The sequence below is a fragment of the Heptranchias perlo genome, chromosome 16, assembly GCF_035084215.1.
Source record: "Heptranchias perlo isolate sHepPer1 chromosome 16, sHepPer1.hap1, whole genome shotgun sequence".
Classification (NCBI taxonomy): Eukaryota; Metazoa; Chordata; class Chondrichthyes; order Hexanchiformes; family Hexanchidae; genus Heptranchias; species Heptranchias perlo.
The window spans coordinates 36,907,774-36,921,954 of NC_090340.1; the positions used below are offsets into that span (position 1 = coordinate 36,907,774).

General features: G+C 42.4%; 1 long non-coding RNA gene across 2 annotated transcripts; it reads right to left on the bottom strand.

The window, feature by feature from the left end:
* Positions 1–838: 838 nt before the first annotated feature.
* Positions 839–14,119, bottom strand: LOC137333327 (uncharacterized). 2 transcript variants are annotated; one of them, XR_010965859.1, is made up of 4 exons: positions 13,958–14,119; positions 7,843–8,016; positions 2,400–2,482; positions 839–1,768 (listed from the first exon to the last, which is right to left on the bottom strand). It is a non-coding gene; the product is annotated as an uncharacterized lncRNA (long non-coding RNA). The 2 variants fall into 2 exon arrangements; XR_010965860.1 differs by lacking the exon at positions 2,400–2,482.
* Between the last annotated feature and the right edge of the window lie 62 nt (positions 14,120–14,181).

Consider the following 14,181-nt stretch of genomic DNA (forward strand, 5'->3'; position numbering starts at 1 on the left):
TAATGTTCCTGCACCATCTGTGACCATCACGCAAAATCTAACCCAAATTTAAACAGTAGTGAATTTTTCCATCCATAAACTGACCAGACTGCAGCCACATGGATGTGAGGGATTGAATCTCCTTACTCCAATCTGTTAATCTGGTAATGTCATCAAAGTGCTATGGCTACATTCAGTCGTTGATTTTTTTTGCACATCTGTATACCAATCTTTATTTACCCTGGTGTGAAATATTAACATTTTTCCTGGAATGTGCATTATCTCTGTTAACTACACTGTGAAGTACTTTCTGTTAACTACTGGACTTTGTTGTATGAGCTTTATATAATTTTTCATACATGTAAAAATAATTCTCCCTGTTGCCAGCGTTCAGCACAGCATGGTGCACTTGTGTTCCAGTTGGTTACAATCACATTCCCTTTGGATCCGATGTTTTTCCTGGCAGCGTGCCGCTAAAAAGCTCTGCTGTGTGATTAGTCAGTGATTTCTGGAGATCTCTGTGGATGTCTCACATTATCCTGCTAATCAGATGAGACAGTCTGCCTAAGGATCTGTGATCCCAGTTGAATGCAGATGTCTCTCCTTTTTCATGTGTAGACATCACACCCAGAACCAACATTATAGAATTCCATTTCACATCTTGTAATATCCTTTGCACTGTTGTAAAACTGCGCAGGCTGTTCTGGGATTCACTACATTCTGTCAAAATAAATGGCACACTGTAGAAGTGAATAAAGGAACAGCAACTAAAAAAAAATCCCATTTTGTCTTATTTATTTAAATTAAATGACAAAACTACAGAATGTGAACTCCATTGCCCATAGTATTATATACCCATGGGGAATTTCAACTGAGATGATTAGACAGCAAGGACGCCAGGCACATTCCTCTTGGAGAGAAAAAAAGTTAATTGGTAGAATAATATATTTAATAAAATTAAAAATGTAAATCAATATAAAGAATGGATGATTACATAAACCTAAACATGAAAGATACAGAGAATATTAACTGCCATATTAGAGTGAACAGATTTTGTTAAATGCAGACTTGCCTGTCACTGGTTTCTGCAACTCAGAAGTACAGATGCAATTTGCAAGCTCTTCTAGCTAATGCCACAAGAGCTGCACAGGTTGCCAATCTGCATCTCGCTATTAATAAAGTTGTGAATGAGGCTGTCTGTCAGACCAGCCCAGTCCAGAATTATTTGACTCGTTTAAATAAGAAGAAAATTAACAGCGCTCACAAGTTGCTCTTACAATCAATCAATGTGTTTTTCACACCATGTTAAAGTGACTCTTCCATTTCTTTGGAGAAATTCAGCAAAACTGTCCATGACCTTTTCAACCACTTCTTGGCAGAAGAAGATATTTGATAAATAGCTGTCTGTAGCATTGAACGTCATTTTGTTGCTGTGCTGCCAGGTGGTGTTTGTAATGAATGATATTAAAATCCCTTAAGCTGGTTTTGTTTTCAAATGTGTTTACAGCCCAATATGCAACTGCTGCAGGAGCTTCGAGTGAAACTGGTACTGTGAAGAAAGTAGCCCGTCCCCGAGGATGGTCATGGCCATGGCAAAGTAAAGACAATGTCCTCAAATCCCTTGATATTCAAATGTTAGGCTGACTTACTGCTGGTGGTAACTATTGCAAAACATTCGGGTTCCTGAATTCGATAGCGCCCGATAGCGGGCTCGAAATAGTTGGCGCACTGAACTCATGCGCCAGAAGAGAGAGGCCCGAGAACCGTCCTAAATTTATCCATTCTGTGCCTGTAAAAAGAGCGCAACAATGTTGAATTTGGGCCCCACTTGATCTACAGGAGAAAACACAGATTACAAAAATAAAATTGATTGCATGAATGTGAACGTCTCAAGTACAATCACAGCAATTACTGTATAATAAACCAGCACTCTTTTAGCAAGCGGATTTATTCTGCAGGTGAATAATTGTTGTTTTCATCATCTTTGTCCTATTGGGTTCTAATGGTTACATTAGACCCTTTTTATATTCCATATATAAAGGACTAACAGTGATCTATTTGATAAGCAGAAATCCCAAAGAACCATGGCAGAAAGGGGTTGTACAGAAAGGGGAAACAGAGAGGTGAAAATAGGTAACAAGCTGGTAGGTATAAAGGCCGATAGTGCGTCTTTGAGGGCAGACAAGTGGTACTCCCGCTGTACACTGTAATATAACAGAGACGAGCTCTACCTATAATGGAATTAGACTTTTTGGAGGGCTGAGAGCACAAGTCGGAGGCAGGTATGTCCTTCCATGGAGAAAGCAAATTTTCCTTTAAAGGGAAAGAGCTGCACTTGGGTGCAGTGAATCTCTGCCTGAGTGCCACATTCTTGGAATCCCGACACCACTATGATTTACTCAAACATACTGGGTACTTACACAAACATTATGCGGATTCCTTTGTCCATTCTCTATACAAAAATTCACATTAGCATCAAGTTGAAAAGTCTGTGACAGCTCTTCTATATGTAAGCAACAAATATTCAATAAAAGCTCCTCTTTCATCAAGTTTAACAGTAAGTAAACACACAAACATATAACAAACATTTCAGTGCCCAAATTAAAAAATATAGATTAGGCCATAACTTATGCTACAGTCAGCTTTATTTACATAGTGTGGGTGAGCTCCTGGCCCATATTGGGCCTGTTGTTGGGAGCTTGCAAAAGGGTAATGGGTAAATTCAAAGGGTTGTGATCACCTTATGCCCATATGCAGTCATGTACCTTTAAAGACGTTGGTAACAATTACAAATACTGCTAAGATTCTTGATTCTATCCTGGAGAGATTATTTCTCCTTTGCAGCCTTTCTGCTCCTTCCTTCCTCCTTCGTTCTGCTGCTTTTTCTCAGTCTTCTAGTCTCTGTGTTGATTTTTTAAAATTGTAAACAATTTTACAACACCAAGTTATAGTCCAGCAATTTTATTTTAAATTTACAAGCTTTCGGAGGCTACCTCCTTCCTCAGGTGAACGATGTGGAAAAAGTCTTTTTTAAAAGTCTGTTTTACAAAAACTATCAGAGATTAAAGAAATTTGCCAATATCAAGATGCTAGATGTCCCCTGAATGATGAAGCATTGCAAACGAAACACCCATTGTTTAGGAAATCTTCAAGACAATTTAAAACACCTTTCGACTGCCACTGGACTGACAACTCAGCATCGCACTGTCTGGAGCAATGAACTACTTTGGTCAAGCTCTGCTCAAAAACCATTTGAAGACAGTTCATGACCGGGTCGTATTCATGAAGAAGATGGCCACAGAATCCCAAACCATGACGGTCATTAAAGCTTCACTGACAGACTGGCAATTGGTTCCAAAATAATGCAATTTTTTGAGAGCCATTTTTGATCTGTAAGCTCAAATTTAGTGAGAACTGAGTTGTTATACTTGTTTAGTGTAGAATCATTAATAACTAGAGAAGTTTGTCCATTTAGGATTTGAACACAAGACCTAGAGGTGAAAGGACAGCATTCCAGCTCACTGCAGTTCCCAGTTCTTTGTAATTTTTCAATTTTGCCTTGGTTTAATGTATCTATATATTCAATAAATGTTAATAGCTACTAAACTATTTGATTACAAAAGTAATTGTTTGGCACAGATAGAAGTTTATTGCATACAGAGGTTATCAACAGATTTTAATTATAGCTGCAAACTAGCCATGTGTATTTTTTTAACAATGTATTAGATTATATTACAAATCTTTTCATTCACTTGTTATAAACCATTAATGCACAATGTAAGGCTGCTGATTGAATGTCACTCATTTGATCATTAAAATGGTAAGCAATGTCCATATTTAAGAGTTGTTTTAGAAGTACAGTAGGTCAAAGATCTCTTCAAAGCATTAACTATACAATCAATCTCAGGTTTCAGCTCACCCCATTAGCACAAACTGGTTTGTGAATTGAGGGTTCACAACAGTGTAATGTTAGGTCATGCTTTATGCACTATTATACATGTTACTTTGATGAAGTAATGTATAATTCAAACAGTTTGTTACCATTGGATTATACGTTGGACTGTTGAGTTAGAAGCTGTTAAATGAGAATAGGCCACATAACCTATTACACTCTTTGGGCATGATTTTGACCCCAAGCCGGGAAGGGGGCGGGGGAGGGGTAAAATTGCAGATGGGAAACCCGGAAGTACAGGTTTCCCGGATGTCCTTACGATTATGACGTAAGGACGTCTTTTATTTTTTTTTTGTCAGTTTGACGTCCGACTGAGCGGCCTGATTGACAGGCTGGTCTCAGTCGGACAGGAGACCAGCCAGGGAGAGGACGTGTTCAGGTAAGTTTGCATGGATTGGGGGGGGGCATGGGGAGCATGGGTGGGTACGGGGGTATGGATGGACATGGGTTGGAATGGGGGGCACGGAGACATGTGTGGGCATGGGTTGGCATGGGGACACAGGGGCATGGGTTGGCACAGGGCATAGGTTGGCACGGGGTCATCAGTCATGGGGGAGGGATCAGGGGTCAGTCACGGGGGGTGTCAGAATTGAGGGTCATCCTGGGGGTCCGCGAACGTTTGGGAGGGTGATCAGGGATCGGGGTGAGGGTCCATGATCGTTGTCAGGGGTCTGTGATTGTTGTGGGGGGGATCGGGGGGGGGGGGGGGTCCGCGATCATTTGGGGGTCGCTGCAGGTAGGCTTGTTGGGCTTGGGGGAAGTACTCCTGCTCCTCCGAGCCCACAAGCTGTGCCAGAAAGGCACCTGTTACTCTCGGGCCTTCTCACCTCCTTTCATGAGGCGTGAAAGAGAATGCCCGGGAATCCCGGCCCTCCGGGGTTGAAATCAGAAGCTGTGGGAAAATGGAGGCCCAAAGCCTCCTTGAAAGGTTTCAAGGCCCAACCCGTCTCCTGTGGGAGTGGGTTGGTCACCCGCCCCTCGTCCTGCCCCGGTGAAAACCGGAAATAGGTGGGTTGGAGGCGGGTTTGAAATGGTTGCAATTTTGAATGTCTCTCCACCCCCAACCTACCCATTTTTCACTGTTAAAATCATGCCCATTCTCTCCACAGATCATATACAATTTGCTCTATCATGGACACTACCCAACCCACTAAAGCTCTTGAGTAAATCTGCAAGAAGAAAGAATACTGTCAAATTGCTATCTGAGCCCAACGTTGGTTGAGCAAGACTCCAGAATATTAATCAACTCTTATCACCGACATTTACAACTCTGACATTCCAAAGGTCAGTCCTAACTTGAACAATCGTATTCTGCAGAGTTTTGGATCATCTGTGTCTATTTTTATGCTTATAAACATCAAAACTCTTCTCAAACAAACATTTCACGGCTCAGTTTAGAGAAGTCATTAAGCACAGCTTTATATGCTTGAGGTGAGAGTCTGTTCTACATATTCACGTTCCAGGAGGGGAAGGGAAAGAATTCTTCTAATCTTGAATTTTATTTGAAACTTGTTAATTTTGCACTAAATCCTTAAATTCTAGAGTCATGGCTTACATCCATCTTATTTTTGCCTCTCATGAAGATTAATTGCCCCTCATCATCGTCTTTTCTTCAATAAAGACATATTCAATTGTAAATCTGTCTTCATAGAAGACTAAGACCCAGAATCATCTTAGCCGCTCTTTTAATGCTCTCTGATGTACTTTTGAAGATAGGATTGTATTTAGATTATTGTGTAGCCTATCAAATAATTTTCCTGGGTTAAAATAACCTCTTTTGAAATCATAGTAACATAGTATGATACAGCACAGAAGGAGGCCATTCGGCCCATCATGCCTGTGCTGGATCTTTGGTAGAGCTAAGCAATTAGTCCCACTCCCCTGCTCCTTCCCCATAGCCCTGAAAAATGTTCTCATAACACCTCGCTGCATTTAAAAAAATGTTTCCTCATGTCACCTCTGGTTCTTTCGCCGATCACCTTAAATCTATGTGCTTTGAGTCATAGAGTCATAGAGTCATACAGCACGGATAGAGGCCCTTCGGCCCATGGTGTCCGCGCCGGCCATCAGCCCTATCTACTCTAATCCCATATTCCAGCATTTGGTCCGTAGCCTTGTATGCTATGGCATTTCAAGTGCTCATCCAAATGCTTCTTGAATGTTGTGAGGGTTCCTGCCTCCACAACCCTTTCAGGCAGTGAGTTCCAGACTCCAACCACCCTCTGGGTGAAAAAGTTCTTTCTCAAATCCCCTCTAAACCTCCCGCCTTTTACCTTGAATCTATGTCCCCTTGTTATAGAACCCTCAACGAAGGGAAAAAGCTCCTTAGTATCCATCCTATCTGTGCCCCTCATAATTTTGTACACCTCAATCATGTCCCCACTCAGCCTCCTCTGCTCCAAGGAAAACAAACCCAATCTTCCCAGTCTCTCTTCATAGCTGAAGCGCTCCAGCCCTGGTAACATCCTGGTGAATCTCCTCTGCACCCTCTCCAAAGCGATCACATCCTTCCTGTAGTGTGGCGACCAGAACTGCACACAGTACTCCAGCTGTGGCCTAACCAGTGTTTTATACAGCAGTGTTTGATACTGACCCTTCTGCCACTGGAAACAGTTTCTCCTTATTTACTCTATCAAAACCCTTCATGATTTTGAACACCTCTATCAAATCTCCTCTTAACCTTTTCTGCTCTAAGGAGAACAAACCCAGCTTCTCCAGTCTCTCCACATAACTGAAGTCCGTCATCCCTGGCACCATTCTAGTAGATCTCTTCTAAGGCCTTGACATCCTTCCTAAAGTGTGGTGCCCAGAAATGAACACAATACTCCAGCTGAGGCCTAACCAGTGTTTTATAAAGGATTAGCATAATTTCCTTGCTTTTGTACTCTATTTTCTTTTATTCATTCAAGGGATGTGGGCGTCGCTGGCAAGGCCAGCATTTATTGCCCATCCCATCTCGGCCTCTATTAATAAAGCCCAGGATCCCATATGCTTTTTTTAACAGCCTCCTCAACTTGTCCTGCCACCTTCAAAGATTTATGTACATACTCCCCCAGGTCTCTCTGTTCCTGCACCCACTTTAAAATTGTACCATTTAGTTTATATTGCCTCTCCTCATTCTTCCTACCAAAATGTATCACTTCATACTTCTCTGCATAAAATTTCATCTACTATATGTCTGCCCATTTCACAGTCAGTCTACACCTCGTGAAGTCTCTTACTATCCTTCACACTGTTTACTACATTTCCGAGTTTTGTGTCATCTGCAAACTTTGAAATTGTACACTGTATACCCAAGTCCAGGTCATTAATATATATCAAAAAAGTGCAATGGTCCTAATGCCGACCCCTGGGGAACACCACTGTAAACTTCCCTCCACTCTTAAAAACAACCGTTCACCAATACTCTCTGCTTTCTGTCCCTTAGCCAATTTTGTATCCACTCTGCCACTGTCCCTTTAATCCCATGGGTTTTAATTTTGCTTACAAGTCTATTGTGTGGTACTTTATTAAATGCCTTTTGAAAGTCGATATACATAACATCAACCGCACTTCCCTCATCAACCCTTTCCGTTACTTCATCAAAGAACTCAACAAGTTAATCAAACCCGATTTTCCTTTAACAAATCCATGCTGACTTTCATTTATTAGCCCATACTTTTTAAAATGCCAATTAATTTTGTCCCAGATTATTGCCTCTAAAAGTTACCCCACCACCAACGTTAGGCTGACAGGCCTGTAATTGTCTGATCTATCCCTCTCCCCTTTTTTGAATGGGGATGTAACATTTGCTCAAATGTTTCTGAGAAACATTCTAGTACCTGATTACCACTGTTCCTAACAGTTTTACATTGACTGGACACTTTCAGAGAATGGTCATTAATTGCACTAAAGTTATTTTCCTTTTCTACCTTTCGTAATGGTTTACCCTTTTCCATTTTTGTGTGCCAATGTTTCTTGTCGATTGCTTTTCATTTATCCAAATTGAAATCCATCTTCTGTTCATTCATTTTCCAGATCCCTCACAATGATGTCGATCTCCCTTATGCGAGTCAGAATGCATTAAACGTTTGTCTGTCAGTTTCCTAAAAACAGAGCAATGAATAGGCGACGTAAGTTTTCAGCAAAAGGAGCTAATGCTATGTTGATTAACTCCTTTTTAATAAACCTAGATAAGACCAGGATTGAAGGGTATAAGTACAGACTGGTAATTACTCTATGGAATAGAATGGTTCCTATTCTTTTGGGACCATGGAAGTGCCATCTATGGAATACAACTGATTAGGATTGAAGAATGTAGGTTGTAATCATACACTGGAATTTTCCTAGATTTCCCCAGGAAGTTAAAGAGCAAATTTTACAGAGATTTATCTGCTAGGAGCTTTTATTTGTGGTTACTCAACTCCCTCAGAAGACTAAATAAGTTACTACAATCTGGTTTGACTAGGCTGGGGATAAAGCTTTAGCTGAATTTTTTTGTTTAAGTTTTATTCTATTTGTTGACTTTATTCATTTATTGGGTGGAGGTAGATAAATTTCACTCGAGTTTCTGACAGCACGTTGACATGCACAGACACTCATGGTAATGGATTGAGGTCGGCAGCAACAAGAGCTCTGCAATGGGATTCAGTCAACTTAAAGATATCTAAGTATGTAAAGATCATTTGTAGCTGACATCATCTGTCAAGTATTTTCTATTTTTCTCTCTTTGCACACTCTTAATGGTGATTACAACCAATAATTAGCTATTTAAGGCGGTGATATCTGACAAATTGTCTTGAAAGATGATTTATCAGTTTAATAAACAGGAGCCTGCAATTACTAGTAAACCGTAGAAAGTAAAGATAGAAAAATTGTAAATTTATTCTGCAACAGGTGTAATGGGTACGACAGCACAAGCTAGCCACGGTGACAATATGGCAGTGTCTTTGGCAATCCAGCAGTCCATTTAATTCCTGTAATGTTACCAAAGTACATTTCATCTCTGTTTCTACCCAGTAGTATGTATGATCTATGTGATTATATAGGAGCATAAATTTGATCTTTGTTAGAACAACTACATTTGCGACTAGAGTACTGACACGAGTACCTATGATTAAAGCAGGAATCTCTGTGAGTTCAACAAATATCTGTTAACTACATACGTCTATTTCAATGATAGTCAATTCAGTGGTGAGCTCTCTTACAGTAATCTTCATTCTTACTGCACTGATCCAGTGACAAAATCATTTTGGCACAAAAGTCTAAACAGAAGTTAACACCAATAAAGCAAGTCAGGACATCCAGGACAAAGCAGCCCACTTGATTGGGACCCCATCCACCACCTTAAACATTCACTCCCTTCACTACCAGTGCACCGTGGCTGCAGTGTGAAATAATATACAAGATGCACTACAGCATCTCGCCAAGGCTTCTTCGACAGTACCTCCCAAACCAGCGACCTCTACCACCTAGAAGGACAAGGGCAGCAAGCACATGGGAACACCACCACCTGCACGTTCCCCTCCAAGTCACACACCATCCCGACTGGGAAATATATCGCCATTCCTTCATTGTTGCTGAGTCAAAATCCTGGAACTTCCTACCTAACAGCACTGTGGGAGAACCTTCACCACACGGACTACAGCAGTTCAAGAAGGCGGCCCACCACCACCTTCTCAAGGACAATTAGGGATGGGCAATAAATGTCGGCCATGCCAGCGACGCCTACATCCCATGAAAGAATAAAAAAAGTGTCATCAAGAAAGTCAAACAATTAAAGAGCAATTTCTACTCTTCTGTGCTCCTGACAGACAAGGCTCTGCTCTGCAAATGCAGATGTAGAAAATGTACCTTTAAATGTTTACAATGTGCCTGTATTGCAGCATACCCAAGAATCCTCAACAAAATGATAGAGGGCCAGGCTCTGGTTAATATGTTTCAGGAGTTTGCTAAACACAGGAGGTGTAACTAAGGATAGGAGGATAGAAAATCACAAGTTATCCTGAAGTTCAAAGCAGAAATGAAAAGAACACAGAAATTAGAAAGAAGCTGATCTGACATCCACATTGGGGCTAATATTTGACAGCATTATACAGGATGCTATCAATATTTATTTACAGAGTACAGGCGGCATGAGCAGCTCCAAGCACGTATTTAGCAGTAGATCATGTCTCATATTGGTATTCTTTGAGGAGGTAATTAAATGAGTGAATAACAGTTTCCAGCGGGCATAGCTTACTTAGATTTTCAGAAAGCATTTTTAAAGTAGGTTAATGATAATAGCATTTATGGCAAATTGGGCACGTGGATTGAAATTGGTCTTGCATTAGGAAGCAGAAAGCATGATGAAAAGAACAGGGTGGGAAAGAGTCAGGATTTTAATTCAGACGAGTATCAAAAGTGGAGGTGAGGGAATGGTTAAGCAAGTCAACAGCTGCTGGTGTTGTGGTTAATCCATAAACTGTATATTGCTCTGGTTGGACTATATCTTCAGTTCTGTGTTCAATTCTGGTCACAAGGGAGAGATCCAGTCTCTGAAAGCTGTTCAAAGAACCATGAGGCTGATCTCTAGTGTCAGAGAACTAGGTTATGAGGAGATACGGATAGACTGGGTTTTCAACCTGGAAAGGAGACAACAAAGATCTTAAAGAGGCAATAAACAGCAGAAGCAACATGCTATAGACAGAGCTAAGTGATTCCACAACCAACGGATCAGATCAAAGCTCTGCAGTCCTGCCACATCCAGTCGTGAATAGTGGTGGACAATTAAACAACTAACGGGAGGAGGCTCTGTAAACATCCCCATCCTTAACGATGGCAGAGTCCAGCACGTGAATGCAAAAGGCAAGGCTGAAGCGTTTGCAACCATCTTCAGCCAGAAGTGCCGAGTGGATGATCAATCCCGGCCGCCTCCCGATATCCCCACCATCACAGAAGCCAGTCTTCAGCCAATTCGATTCACTCCACGTGATATCAAGAAACGGCTGAGTGCACTGCATATAGCAAAGGCTATGGGCCCCAACAACATCCTGGCTGTAGTGCTGAAGACTTGTGCTCCAGAACTAGCTGCGCCTCTAGCCAAGCTGTTCCAATACAGCTACAACACTGGCATCTACCCGACAATGTGGAAAATTGACCAGGTATGTTCTGTCCACAAAAAGCAGGACAAATCCAATCCGGCCAATTAAAGCACCATCAGTCTACTCTCAATCATCAGCAAAGTGATGGAAGGTGTCGTCGACAGTGCTATCAAGCGGCACTTACTCACCAATAACCTGCTCACCGATGCTCAGTTTGGGTTCCGCCAGGACAACTCGGCTCCAGACCTCATTACAGCCTTGGTCCAAACATGGACAAAAGAGCTGAATTCCAGAGGTGAGGTTAGAGTGACTGCCCTTGACATCAAGGCAGCATTTGACCGAGTGTGGCACCAAGGAGCCCTAGTAAAACTGAAATCAATGGGAATCAGGGGGAAAACTCTCGTGGCTGGAGTCATACCTAGCACAAAGGAAGATGGTGGTGGTTGTTGGAGGCCAATCATCTCAGCCCCAGGACATTGCTGCAGGAGTTCCTCAGGGCAGTGTCCTAGGCCCAACCATCTTCAGTTGCTTCATCAATGACCTTCCCTCCATCATAAGGTCAGAAATGGGGATGCTCGCTGATGATTGCACAGTGTTCAGTTCCATTCGCAACCCCTCAGATAATGAAGCAGTCCGAGCCCGAAAGCAGCAAGACCTGGACAACATCCAGGCTTGGGCTCATAAGTGGCAAGTAACATTCGCGCCAGACAAGTGCCAGGCAATGACCATCTCCAACAAGAGAGAGTCTAATCACCTCCCCTTGACAGTCAACGGCATTACCATCGCCGAATCCCCCACCATCAATATCCTGGGGGTCACCATTGACCAGAAACTTAACTGGACCAGCCATATAAATACTGTGGCTACAAGAGCAGGTCAGAGGCTGGGTATTCTGCGGCGAGTGACTCACCTCCTGACTCCCGAAAGCCTTTCCACCATCTACAAGGCATAAGAACATAGGAAACATAGGAACATAGGAACAGGAGTAGGCCATTCAGCCCCTCCTGCCTGCTCCGCCATTTGATAAGATCATGGCTGATCTGTGATCTAGCTCCATATACCTGCCTTTGGCTCATATCCCTTAATGCCTTTGGTTGCCAAAAAGCTATCTATCTCACATTTAAATTTAGCAATTGAGCTAGTATCAATTGATGTTTGCAGACGAGAGTTCCAAACTTCTACCACCCTTTGTGTGTAGAAATGTTTTCTAATCTCGCTCCTGAAAGGTCTGGCTCTAATTTTTAGACTGTGCCCCCTACTCCTAGAATCCCCAACCAGCGGAAATAGTTTCCCTCTATCCACCCTATCCGTTCCCCTTACTATCTTATAAACTTCGATCAGATCACCCCTTAACCTTCTAAACTCTACAGAATACAACCCCAATTTGTGTAATCTCTCCTTGTAACTTAATCCTTGAAGTCCGGGTATCATTCTAGTAAACCTACGCTGCACTCCCTCCAAGGCCAATATGTCCTTCCGAAGGTGCGGTGCCCAGAACTGCTCACAGTACTCCAGGTGCGGTCTAACCAGGGTTTTGTATAGCTGCAGCATAACTTCTGCCCCCTTGTACTCCAGTCCTCTAGATATAAAGGCCAGAATTCCATTAGCCTTATTGATTATTTTCTGCACCTGTTCATGACACTTCAATGATCTATGTACCTGAATCCCTAAGTCCCTTTGGACATCCACTGTTTTTAACTTTTTACCATTTAGAAAGTACCCTGTTCTATCCTTTTTTGATCCAAAGTGGATGACCTCACATTTGTCTACATTGAATTCCATTTGCCACAGTTTTGCCCATTCACCCAACCTATCAATATCGCTTTGTAATTTTATGTTTCCATCTACACTTCCTTCATCGGCAAACTTAGATGAGACTTTCTATGCCTTCATCTAAGTCGTTAATAAAGATTGTGAATAATTGAGGCCCCAAGACAGATCCCTGCGGGACTCCACTAGTCACATCCTGTCAATGTGAATACTTACCCATTATCCCTACTCTCTGTCGCCTTTTGCTCAGCGAATTTCCTAACCAAGTCCGTACTTTTCCCTCGATTCCATGGGCTTCTAACTTAGCTAACAGTCTCTTATGTGGGACCTTATCAAATGCCTTCTGGAAGTCCATATAAATAACATCCATTGACATTCTCCTGTCCACTACTTTAGTCACCTCTTCAAAAAATTCAATCAGGTTTGTCAGGCACGACCTACCTTTCACAAATCCATGCTGGCTCTCTCTGATTAACTGAAAATTCTCACACTGTTCAGTCACCCTATCCTTAATTATAGACACCAGCAATTTCCCCACAACAGATGTTAGGCTAACTGGTCTATAATTCCCCGGTTTCCCTCTCTCTCCTTTCTTAAAAAGTGGAGTGACATGTGCACAAGTCAGCAGTGTGATGGAATACTCTCCACTTGTCTGGATGAGTGCAGCTCCAACAACACTCAAGAAGCTCGACACCATCCAGGACAAAGTAGCCCGCTTGATTGGCACCACATCCACCACCTAAAACAATCACTCCCTTCACCACCGACGCACTGTGGCTGCAGTGTGCACCATCCACAGGATGCACTGCAGCAACTCGCCAAGGCTTCTTCAACAGCACCTCCCAAACCCGCGACCTCTACCACCTAGAAGGACAAGAGCAGCAGGTACATGGGAACACCACCACCTGCACGTTGCCCTCCAAGTCACACACCATCCCGACTTGGAAATATATCGCCGTTCCTTCATCGTCACTGGGTCAAAATCCTGGAACACCCTTCCTAACAGCACTGTGGGAGACCTTCACCACACGGACTGCAGCGGTTCAAGAAGGCGGCTCACCACCACCTTCTCCAGGGCAATTAGGGATGGGCAATAAATGCCGGCCTCGCCAGCGACGGCCACATCTCATGAATGAATATATATAAAAAAAATAAGATGGCAAATCGTATGGAAAAGTTAGATTCAGAAACTTACTTCAAACTAAACTGTCAGAGTAGGACAAAAGAACACGGGTTCAAACTGACAAAGGGTAAATTTAAGACTGATATCCAGAAGCTCTTAAAAAGTGTTCAATATATGAATGGACTTCTGGAGCAGGGCAGTGGAGGTAAACACCCTGGAATCATTTAAGAAACAAGGTGCTGAGGGGACTGTCGGGTCTTTCTGGAAGGATGAGCTAAAATTAATTATCTTCTGAC